General features: G+C 32.9%; 1 protein-coding gene across 1 annotated transcript in view; it reads right to left on the bottom strand.

Moving 5' to 3' along the window:
- The window catches only part of MS3_00006065 (uncharacterized protein), a 55,897-nt gene extending 55,006 nt beyond the window's left edge, over positions 1 to 891 (bottom strand). Inside the window, exon 1 of the mRNA XM_051214166.1 lies at positions 589 to 891. The gene's annotated coding sequence lies outside the window, so the exon portion shown is untranslated. The remainder of the gene's footprint in view (positions 1 to 588) is intronic.
- Positions 892 to 12,347: the final 11,456 nt, after the last annotated feature.

Raw genomic sequence — 12,347 nt, 5'->3', positions numbered from 1 at the left:
CACAAGTATACTATGTAAAATTCTGATTTGATTTCCATTATCTACATTTTATCAATTTCATTCATTACCCAAATATATACAAACTAAACAGAATATACCTTCCATCAGCATCATTATCATTTAGTCACTCATGAAGTCAACTACAAACAGTAAGAAATTGCAAACAAATTATCACTTGTTTTTTTTTGGGGGGGGGTAAAATTGACAATCATCTAATAAAAGTATATCTCAATTATTATCCAATAGGTTCTAGCTTTAATTATCCCATCTATAACTCTTCTAGAGTTGAATGAAGAATGTTGATGGTTGACCTATGCTCCTCTACAGGAGTTAACAGACGTAACTAAGTAACTAATGTGAATTAAAACAAACGCAATGAATTCAATAATTTCCAACAAGAAATAATGATTTCAACCAAAATAAAGCTTCATTCCTATTGATCCATTTATATGAAATAATATTGTAAATCAAAATAAAAAAAAGAAAGAAGGAATATAAAAAGAGAATAAGAAGGCGAATTTCAAAAACAGAAAAAAGAAGAACCGAAAGAAAGAGAAGAAAAAAGAAAGGGAGAAAAAATCAACTTACTATGTTTTAGGAAATAGGTTTTCCTGGTATTAATTTATTATTTGACTATTGACAATATGGAATATACATGGTAACATTGTTATAGTTAGTTAAATATTACATAACTGTTGCTATGCACAATATTGTACCATTGTATTCTCTTCTTTTGTTGTTGTTGTTGTTGCTAAATGATCATATGTATCGATTAAATGTTGTATAATAATAATAATTGATTTAAATGTTTGAATATTATGTAATCAACTAATGATTCCAATCGTTTGTATGATTAAAACCCCTTTGACTAATTCTATAAAAGAATTCAATATTGATAATTGGATAAGGAATGTTTAAATGATGATTACATAACATTAGAGTACTTATTATATTATTGTCTTGTATGTTGGGCAATTATATACAACAACAACAACAAAAACTATACTTCAAATTGATTGGATGAAATTTCGTTATCTTAGGAAATATTTTTCGATTGGTTAAAAGCTATAAAGCCAATAATTTTGTTATCAGAATGGGTTTTGTGAAGATTTTAGAAATTTCACTTGTTGAAATTATGAGTCAATTGAAGTTAGACAACCATGGAAAACCTGGAAGCACTGGACGGCCGCCTCGTCCTAGTATGGGATTCCTTAGCAGTAAGCATCCACGAACCCCCCCGCGAGATTCGAACCCAGGACCTATCAGTCTCGCGCCATGTGCTTAAACATCTAGACCACTGAGCCGGCATCCAACAGTGTTGACTCATGATTTCGACCAGTAACATAATTTTGTTAGTGGAAAAAATATATAATCTATTCATTTAAGAACCAAGGGATTTACAGAGATTGTTTATCAGTATAGGGTTTTGGAAATTATAAAGATTTTGATTGAGATCATGAATTGATTGGTGTTAGGCCACAATTGAAGCCATGACTAGTGGAGATAATCCGTGTCAATTTGAGACAGGTATCTATCTCAGTACAATAGAAGATGGTTGCGTAATTACGTGGATTGATTGAGGTTAGACAGTAACATTGTTGGATGCCAACTCAGTGGTTTAGAGGTTAAGCATTCGCGTGCGAGACTGATAGGTCCTGGGTTCGAATCCCGCGAGTGGAATGGTGAATGAGCACTGTCAAGCAGATTGTTTAATTGACAGTTAAATTTCTCACAAAATGAAATTAGCTGACTCTGAAAGTTCTAGGCTCAATTTTTAATATGATCATGAATAAACATTATTGAGGAGTTATAAACTAGTGTGATAACTGGCTGCCTATAGTAATTCATAAGTACACAGGGTTTCATAAATAATTGAAACATTAATAAATGATCATTGATCATAACAATAAATACGTATTAATAAGGTGCTTAAATGTTACATAAACATGATCCTAACCAATGGATAATACATTATGTACTGCTAACCAGAGCTTTACATAAGAGACATATAGACAAATGATAATTTACATAAACTATAAATCAAAAGATAACAATTAGACATTGAATGGAACGGTATTACTACATTAAATGCAAATGGATGATATTCCAGTTACCTTGATATACATATAACATGTTATCCCTAGGTATTCCCCATTTAAAGCAAATAGAGAAGCGAAATGAGCAATTGTTAGAATACATTAAACTGCCAACTTTTGCGTTGTCCATGAAGTAAAATTACCTAACTTCAAAATATATCCTCTTTAAATTTTATATTAGGTTTATTTAGAAAATGTCATAACATCTAAACAGAATATACCCACTGATTGTCTTGATTCTTATGATGAAAAGTTGAAACTATAATTTACGGACGACTTTTGAGCGACGCTAAAGTGACTTTGAGAATGTTCATCTACTGACTATGGCTAAATAAGGATTTTAAACCCGTGTGAAGTATAAGTATTGTGATTTTCATTTGATGGTTAACGATACAGATTAGATTTAAGGTTTTCATCACGAACTGACCTCAGCTAAAATGTCAAGACGCTATTTAAACAAATGGATGAAGAATTTCACGCCGAAGTCCAAGATCTGTTATCTTTTATCTGATTGGTTCGTTCACAGATTATAGTCTTGCCGCTTTTCCTTTGTATATTCTTTTTGATTGAACCTTTACTAACATCTAATGGCGTTTTTTATAACTTTGAAAATAATATCATAGCTGTTATTTTGTCTTTAAAATAGGTATCATTTCAGGTACTGCTTCCAATGTAATTAACAGTTTGAATGATTATCATTTTTTCTCTATATAGAGATAATAACAATGCTTTATCAATACGTAATATATTGTTCAAATGATGGATTGATTTTATTCAGTGAACTGTTATATTCTAGTAAAGAATAAACTACAGGTAACTTCTATGATCTATTAGTGGACTAAAGATACTAGGCTACTCATAATGGTTGAATGTCATTGGTTTAGTACAATACTAAGATTGTATAAGTTACATTTAAATTGACGAATCAACCATGTAATAATTAATCGCGTTTAAAGTCACAACAACAATTATTGGAAACATGGAAATTTAAAGAAATTGTTTTTTGTGCTATAGGACTCCTCAGCCATGTCATACCATAACGTCTCCAGGACTCGAACTCGGAATGTTCGGATCATATGGGAAATGCTTTGTAAACCAAAAAAAGATAAAATAAAACGAATTCCTACACAAAGATATACATTCTCAAATTTGTTTAATAGATAAAAATACTAATATCATATTCAAGAAACTGATAGGTCTTGTGTTCGAATCTCGTGGGGGGGGGCGGGATCGTGGATGCGCACTACTGAAGAGCCCCGTAACAGGACGAAACGACTGTCCAGTACTTTCAGGTTTTCTATGGCGGTCTAGCTTCAATTGACTCATGATTTCAACTGTTGAATTGACTACAATCTACACAAAACTCCTTCTGATATGAATAAAATATATATTTGTTTTTTCTTTTCGAGAATTCTTTACATTGAAATAGACTCATTTCCATTGAATTACATAAGTATTTCACCTAATGGAACATTTGTAACGAAGGTTTTAAAAAAATAGTATTTAAGTCATTAGAATAGATGAGACAAACACCGGAAGTTAACAATTATTCTCTTAGTCAGTTACAATTCATCATTAAGAATGTTTTTAGTTTACTTTTAATAAATAAATAAACAAATGTAATGCTTTTATTATGATAACATACATAACATAGATACATCAATCGATAAATAATCTAATTAATATTTATGGGGAGATTATAATTTATGAATCATAAAGATTTCAATATATGGGGGGGAAGGATGGGATACAGTGGACAGATAGTATGCAACTGGACGATCTAAACTTCGCAGATGATCGGGCTCTTCTATCACGCACTCAACAACAAATGCAGGAGAAGAAGACCAGTGTATTAGCAGCCTTTGCAGTAGTAGATCTCAACATACACAAAGAGAAGAGTGAGATTCTTCGATACAACACAACACGAACCAATGAAATCATATTTGACGAAGAGGCTACGGAGAATGTAAAAACCTTTACGTAACTGAGCAGTATTATTGATGAACACGATGGATCTGATACAGATGTGAATGTGCAGATCGGCAAATCAAGAGCAGCATGTCTACAATTGAAGAATATCTGGAATTCAAAACAACTGTCTATCAACTGCCAACATCAAAGTCAGAATTTTCAATACGAATGTCAAGACATTTCTACTGTTTGAGGCGGAAACATGGAGAACTACGAAAGCCGTCATCCAGAAGACACAAGTGTTTATTAACAGTTGTCTACACAAAATACTTGCGATCTGTTGACCAGACACTATCAGCAACGACCACTACAGTGGAAGAGAACAAACGAGATTCGAGTGGAGGAAGAAATGAGGAAGAATTGCTGGATGTGGATAGGACACACATTGGGGAAAGAATTGAAGCGCATCACAAGGCAAGCCTTCATTTGGAATCCTCAATGCCAAAGGAGGATAGAAAGACCAAAGAACACATTATATCGAGAAATACAGACAGACATGAGAAGAATGAGCAACAATTGGATCGAACTAAAAGGGAAGGTCTAGGACGTAGTGGGTTGGAGAATGATGATCGACGGCCTATTTTCCATTGTGAGTAAAAGGAGTAAGTATGCACAATTTATGGATAACATCTGAGCGACGTTAAAGTGACCTTGATAGCGTCAACCTAGTAACTAAGACTAAATGAGGGTTATAAACCAGTCAGAATTTTCTTTTACAATTGATGGTTATGGTTAAAAATTAGATTTAGGTTTTTAAACACGAATTGACATCATCTATAATGCCGAAACTCTATTTAGTCAAATGGATGAGTGAATTTCTCACCGAAATCCGAGATCTGCTATCTTATACCTGATTGGTTCATCCATAAATTATAGTCTCACCACATTATATTTTACCATTATATAAATATCTTAATTCAATGGTTGAATTCATGAGTCGATTGATGTTAGACCATCATGGAAAATCTTGGGAGCACTGGATCGTGCACGCGCATGCTGAGGAGCTCCATACTTGGACGAAACGGCCGTCCAGTTCATCCAAGTTTCCATAATGGCCTAGCTTCAGATGGCTTATGAATCTAACCATTGAATTACTATAATATTCACAAAATCCCTCTCTGATTATATAAACATCTGTTTGTTATTGTCTTCTCGCCACAAATTTATCCTACAATATCATCTAACTTAATTTCCATATAGTTGTGACCGAATTTTTCGTTCACAGTATTTTTCCTTTAGATATTTCAACTTGTAGATTTTACAAATGAACAGGTTGTTATGTGGTGGACGAGAATACAAATGAATACAGTCGAATGTATTCGAATATGAAATTACAGAGCATCTTAGTAAAATCTGAGAATCATACAGTAAATACACTAGATATTGTTTGTTTGAATGTTCCCATTGACGTTTGGGACTGCAATTGATCAGTCTTTTATTGGCATATGTGCATATTGTGCTTGTTGCCTCGATTAGCCTTAGTTCACAAGCATTATATGCCAAAATGGATAGTGGCTAATAGTGGAATCCACGACGCGCGCCACTTCGTACTATTCGGGATTCGTCAGCCGGATGTACTTGCATTTCAGAGTTGATATTCACTTTGAGACTCGAAACGAGCACCATTCACCATTCATTCAGACGCCATCGCGTTATTTACTTAGCTACTGAGATGCAGGTCCATCGAGGTGACGAGTCCTAAATAGGGAAAAACGCGCATCATGGATTCCACTACTAGTCACTATCCATCATAGCACATACAGTAATTAATTCATTTGTTAAATGGCAATAAATCGTCTCAGACTTCATTGTTCTTTCGTTTCCACACCAATCAATCTCTGTTCTCATTCTCTTTCCTCCAATCTTCTTAACCTTCCGCCTCCAGATATTTCACTTTCGATTGGTCATACATACTACTTATATCTTTCTAGATCAGTAGCACATACCACAATTGGAAGTTTACATTATGAGTGATATGTGACATAAATATATAGTTTGCTTCTCTTCAGATTAGTGAAATTGTAACAGTTTTCTACAAAGACAACATTTAGAATAAATCCAAGACCTGTTATCTTATACCTAATTAATTCATCCATAAATTGTAATCTTTCCGTATTCATGTTATTATTATTCAATTAAAGTATATGATTTATTGATTTTATTCTTATGGATATTGGGTAAGTAATATTCTTCTTTATCTGAAACAGTATTCCAGTTGAGTATGATGAATATAAGAGAAAAATTATTTCTAAATTTGTATCAGCTAATGTAACTCCGCCTGTAGCACTTCCAGAGTTACTGCCGGTCCCAATCCTTGGTAAAATATGAGGGTTGGGTATCGGTTTAGAGACCCCATCCCGTAGAAAGCTAACTCGCTAAAAGACTCTGGCTGGAAAAAATAATTCAAACCATCAACTAATGTGCTTAAGCAACTTAATTTAGTCAAACAGCATTTAATAGAATTATTACAGAAATATATCCTATTAAACTACAAGTAGTATTATTAAATAGGTTGCCTTTGACATTATTCAGATGTCGATACCTGAACTACTAATATCTAATTGGTGATCATTCAAGATTTATCGTCAGGATTGATCGAAAAGTCGAAAAGGGTAACTTAGTGAAATACTTTGCTCTGAGAATTCTATATTATATCAAAAATAGAAAATAATGAACACAGCTAATATTATTATAATAATCCATAGTATCATAATTAAAGAAATATTTGAAACGTAAAAAAATCAACTTGAATATTTCATTGTCATTTTTTTATTATCAGAGGGATTTTATGGATCTAAACGCTCACGCGCGAGACCAATCTATCCTGAACGGTGGGTGCGCACTGCTGAGGAGCCTCTTAGTCGGACGAAACGGAAGTTCAGTGCTTCCAGGTTTTTCATGGTGATCTAGCTTCAATTAACTCATGATCTCAACCTTTGAAATTACTATAACATCCACGAAACCCTAATAAATATTAACATCATAGACTATTAAGTAATCATAATTATTTAATAATTCAAAAAGTAAATGAATAAATTAACAAACAGTTGAAATGAACCATTAAATATGATATTGATTTTGTAAGCTGAAAAAGGGTAAAAAAACACTGATTGAAACAAATCTGTAGCCGTCATTAAATATTTAAATACTTCTTTTGTATAAAAGATTGATCATTGACAAAAAAAAAACAGTAAAAAGGAAGAAATTTACAAAATTTAATTAACGCAATAATTCTATATAGAATGTTGTAGAGGAAAAAAATCGGTGGGGAGAGAGAGGTGGCAGGGAGGAAATAGAAACAATCTCTATGGGATTAATTCTGGAAGGCAATATTAAATAATTAACAGACGACTCAGGTATTTCTATCTATCTATCTATCTATCTATCTATCTATCTATCTATCTATCTATCTATCTATCTATCTATCTATCTATCTACTTCTCTCTCTCTGTACATATATATATATATATATATATATATATATATATATATATTGCTTTTACAATTAGATAACGATAAATAGATTATCATTTTGTCTTATTTTATTAATTGTAACCTTATATAGACATAAGAGTTCTTGTCCTTCAGTTACCATGTTCTCAATCAATTAGCATAATGTATATATTGAATATTATTGGTAATGACATTTTGTTCATGTTGTGTACTTGAATATGAATAGTAAAAATGATAAAATATTGATATAACTTGTTTCTTAGATGTTTCTATCTTGATATGGTTTGAAAAAACAAGTTGATAGATATACTACTAAATAGTAATAAATATGACACTACGCTTAGAGAACTACATAATACATATGAAATTTATGGAATACAATGGAAAGATAGTGGGATTTCTTTAGTGGTTAAAGATATCATGTTAGTTTCACAAATAATTGTAAATTTTATAGTTACTAAAGACTTTCAGTTCTTGTAAGTCAGTGACAAAGGATTGTATGATGTTATAAGTAAAATAGTTAACTGTAAATACATAAGACTCCAATTGGAATACAGTAATGAAACATGAATTAAGTATGTATTTAACCATACAGTTGGTTGGAATCATAATGATTATAAAGCTTTATGAGAAAAAAACAAAACGGTTTTCTTTTATTACAGATTGAAATGTACTCTCATATTGACTTTCGATGTATAAAATGACGATTTTGATTATAATAAGTTTTGTCTTACTTATACTTGTTACATCATGTGGAGGAGAATAAGCCAACCACTAGGATTCTCCATCCAAGTCTGTTCTCTCCAATACTTTCCAGTTGTTTCCAGTTGCTATTCATAATTGACACAAATATACTAAGCTATGAATAATACATATGGTATATTTTGTTTATATGTATGAACTGAGTCCACCGTAAGAAGAATAAAATGTTTACTAAGAACTATATTTAAAATAATCCGATGGAGATTATATATTATACTATATGTTGTCGGGTGAAGTCATATCTTTACCAGTATTTAAAAACTTTTAATATTGGTTATCATGGGTTGATTGAGTGTAGACATTAACACCGCTGGATACCGGATGAGTGGTCTAGAGGTTAAGCGTTTGCACACGAGATCGAAGATCCTGGGTTAGAGTGTCTTTAGTGCACAATTTTGAGGAGTCTCATACTAGGACGAAATGGTTGTCCAGTACTTCCAGGTCTAGCTTATTTCGACTCATGAATTCAACTATTAAAATTAATACAATCTCCATAACCCTTCATCCTGATAATTTTCTATGGTTCAATTATCATACTAACAGTATGCTCACTGTTTACACATACAAAAATTATGATTGCTGTTAAATATTTTCTTGTATGGTTCAGTCAATGAAATTATTCCATATGATTTTTTCATAACCAAGCCCTGGAGTGGCCGAGCGGTCTAAGGCTCCAGACTCAAGACAGACAGACTCAAGTGATCGCTGCTTACTGGATCAAATTATTGACTCAAAACTCTCGGTTGAGCTGAAATCAAAGACTAGACCATTGTCCATAAAAAAAGTAGTAAAATTTGTATTCTAGTAAAGTAACATACTTATATACAAATTACTAACAGAAGAATAAGTATGACGATATGTCAAATATGATTGAAGAAAATCCCAATTACCCTCAAATAAATTAAGCCCTGTCTTTTAGACTTAATTCTTAAGATGGTGGTTGGAGGTAGTGAACAAGAAAAACTGGACCTAGATTTTGTGCTACTTGACACTCGTCAGCAAGATAAACCTGTAATCTTGAGGGAACTGATTATTCTCGACGGATTCAATTCCGTATCTCCGAGCTTCACAGTCACATACGTTAATATTGGGCTATCCAGGCTGCGACTGATCTCCTGTAGGACTGTGATGTGTTTAGGATTGATTGATCACTGACCTGACACTCATGACATTGATCACCACCTAGTGATTGACGTAAATCATATGAATGTAGATAAAACATGATACTGATGACTTTATAGAAGTTGGTTTCGTTAATTAACATATCAAATTACGTAATTCAGTTTATTCTACACTAATTAAAATGTAGCTAAGTAGCACTAAAGCTATACACTTTAGTATACTGTTAAAGTTGTATTTTATAACTAACATTTAGATAGAAATGAATGGGTGGTTTGGTCGTGTGATTATGCGAGCTGGTATTTTTTGACGTTGATTGGGTAGCCGTACTTTTGAAATACGTCCTTCAAGTATTTCTCTTCATTTTTTTCGGGTTGCCAGTGTGTCACAGTGTGTCCTTGTCCTCTTGAACAAAGTGTGTACGCAGTTGACTTTGTGAGCTCTTGGGTTGTTGCTATTGTAGTTGAGAATTTGACCTGTGTGGGTCGGCTCCTTATACACTTGAGTTTCCTGTTTTCCTGTGTCGGTTCTGGTGAATAATGTATCCAAGAATGGTTGTTTGTTGTTTGCCTCCTGTTCCATTGTGATTTTGATGTCATCGAAGGCGTTATTGATCAGCTTGTAAGTATTTTCTAACTCATGCTTTTTCAAGATGACGAATGTGTCGTCGGCTTGGTCACTGGTAAGATCGAGTTTTCTAGTCTCTGCATCACTGCTTCTGCGATAAGTCCTGATATTCATGATCCCATTGGTGTCCCTTTTGTTTGTTCGTAGATTTTGTTGTTGAATTGAAAATATGTTGTTAGGCATAAATCGATGAGTTCTAGTAGACTTTTAATTTGAAGCTTCGTGTACTTTGTGAGATATGTGTCGTTAATAAGAAGCAGAGATATAGTTTCCTTTGCTAAACTTGGTTCAATTGAGGTGAATAGAGCTGTTACATCAAAGGTTATCATCAGCTAGTCGTTGTTGATTTGAATGTTCTTAATTTGATCCAGGAATTGTGTAGGAGACTTGATGAATTGGTTGATTGGATCCGCTATTTTTTTTAATACTCGTGAAATTTCTTTTGACAAATTATATGTTCCAAACCATCCAGCTCAGAGGACAAAACTCTATCGAAATCATCCATCTGAACTACAAATCTTCTCCACCATCTCGAAACGTTAAAATGCTGTGATGGATAAATTATTTTATTGAATTACAGTAATAATGAATCAAAATGAAATTCGATTTCTTGTAAAAATTATTAGATGAATGAATGATTATGTGTGCATTCAAATTTTATGAAAAAAACCCCCTGAATATTATCATTATACATATCAAATTGAATTTACTTGTTCCACTTTTATTGATCCATCTCTACCCCTCTCCCTCCCACATCCTCTCCCTCCTCCCTCCCTCCCTCTCTCTCTCTCTGATTTGTATACATTTTCCCATGCATCACAAACATATCCACATGAAAAATGAAATCACAGTTTCCCTTTAATTTCACATAATGTTTGTATCCAAGTATCCAGATCTTATTATCTCATGCTTTTAATCACTACTTGGTTACTTCTTGTTAATTATTAAAGCTTTATGACATGTAAAACAATTAAATATATATATATATATATATACATGAATTATTGAATAGTATACATTAGTCGGATAGTCTATCTCTTCTGGATGCCAAATATACCATTTCGTGACAGTCCTTATAAAGCTGTATATTGAAAAAAAATAATAAAAAAAACTATATTTATGTAAGGTAAATGTGATCATAATAGAAAAAACAAAAACACACTGAATAGATCGATCAAATTCTATTTTGAATCAATTACTTGATTCATTATAAAAAACGGAACAGAAATATTTCGGGTTCATTGTCAAATTATTAAATGGATCAAAAGGTTTGTTTATCGACTTTTATAATATTCATATAAATCAATATCATTGTCAACCACAAATATAAGCATAGATACTAAATAAAATACATGAATGAAATGTATCCATATTGTTGCTTTTATCTACAAAACATTGATTATTATAAAGTGATAAGATGTCAGAGATTTTATCATTGGATCCAAATGAAATGTTATGTTGATGTAAAACAACCAGTTTGGGACTCATCAGTCGGATATACCTACATTCCAGAGTTGATAATCACTTTGCGACTCGAACCCAGTACCATTCGCTTCAAACGCCATCGCGTTATCCACTTAGCTACCGAGTTCTGATAGCCACCCTGCTTGTGCATTGGGGTGAAGTTTAAATTCACTTGGTGTTATTTTACTTGTATCTTCCCATTGTTATTTAGGACTGCAATGGATCAGTCTCTTATTGGTATATGTGCATCCTGTGCGGATGCCTCGATGTAACCTTAAGTCACAAGCTTTTTAAGTAAATATGGATAGTAGATGGCAGTGGAATACAGGACGCGCGTTTCATCTAATTTGGGACTCGTCAGCTCGAAGTACCTGCATCGCAGAGTCGATGTCCACTCTGGGACTCCAGCTATTGTTTGAATTACCTATTTAAATAGTTAATTAAAATGTAATCTTTATGACCATCATTTTCCAATGTTTAGTAAAATGCTGTTTTTCGTGGGGAACTTTATTTTGTCATCACTTAAATTGGACAATGTTATCGACGGGCTCTCCACTTTAGTGGCCCGCAATCTGACTCTAATTAGATAATATGTTGATCGCTATTGTAATATGTATGTTGCCTATCCTCGTATATAATTACTGACTTAAATAGCATTAGTCAATAACGGAATTAAATGAGTCAAATACGAGAATGAATTTCGAATAAGTATATTTCATGCAATCTTTGATCCAGGCAAAATATCGGAGAAGCGAAGAGAAAAGAGAGAAGCGGAATGACACGCAGTAGAGATGGCCGGTATGCCAACTCCATTTAGTCAAGCGTTAATCAATATTTATAGTCACACAAAAATAA

The sequence above is a fragment of the Schistosoma haematobium genome, chromosome 2 (genome assembly GCF_000699445.3).
Source record: "Schistosoma haematobium chromosome 2, whole genome shotgun sequence".
In the NCBI taxonomy this organism is placed as follows: domain Eukaryota; kingdom Metazoa; phylum Platyhelminthes; class Trematoda; order Strigeidida; family Schistosomatidae; genus Schistosoma; species Schistosoma haematobium.
Note: the sequence above shows the minus strand (reverse complement) of the source record. Positions and strands in the feature narration are given on the sequence as shown.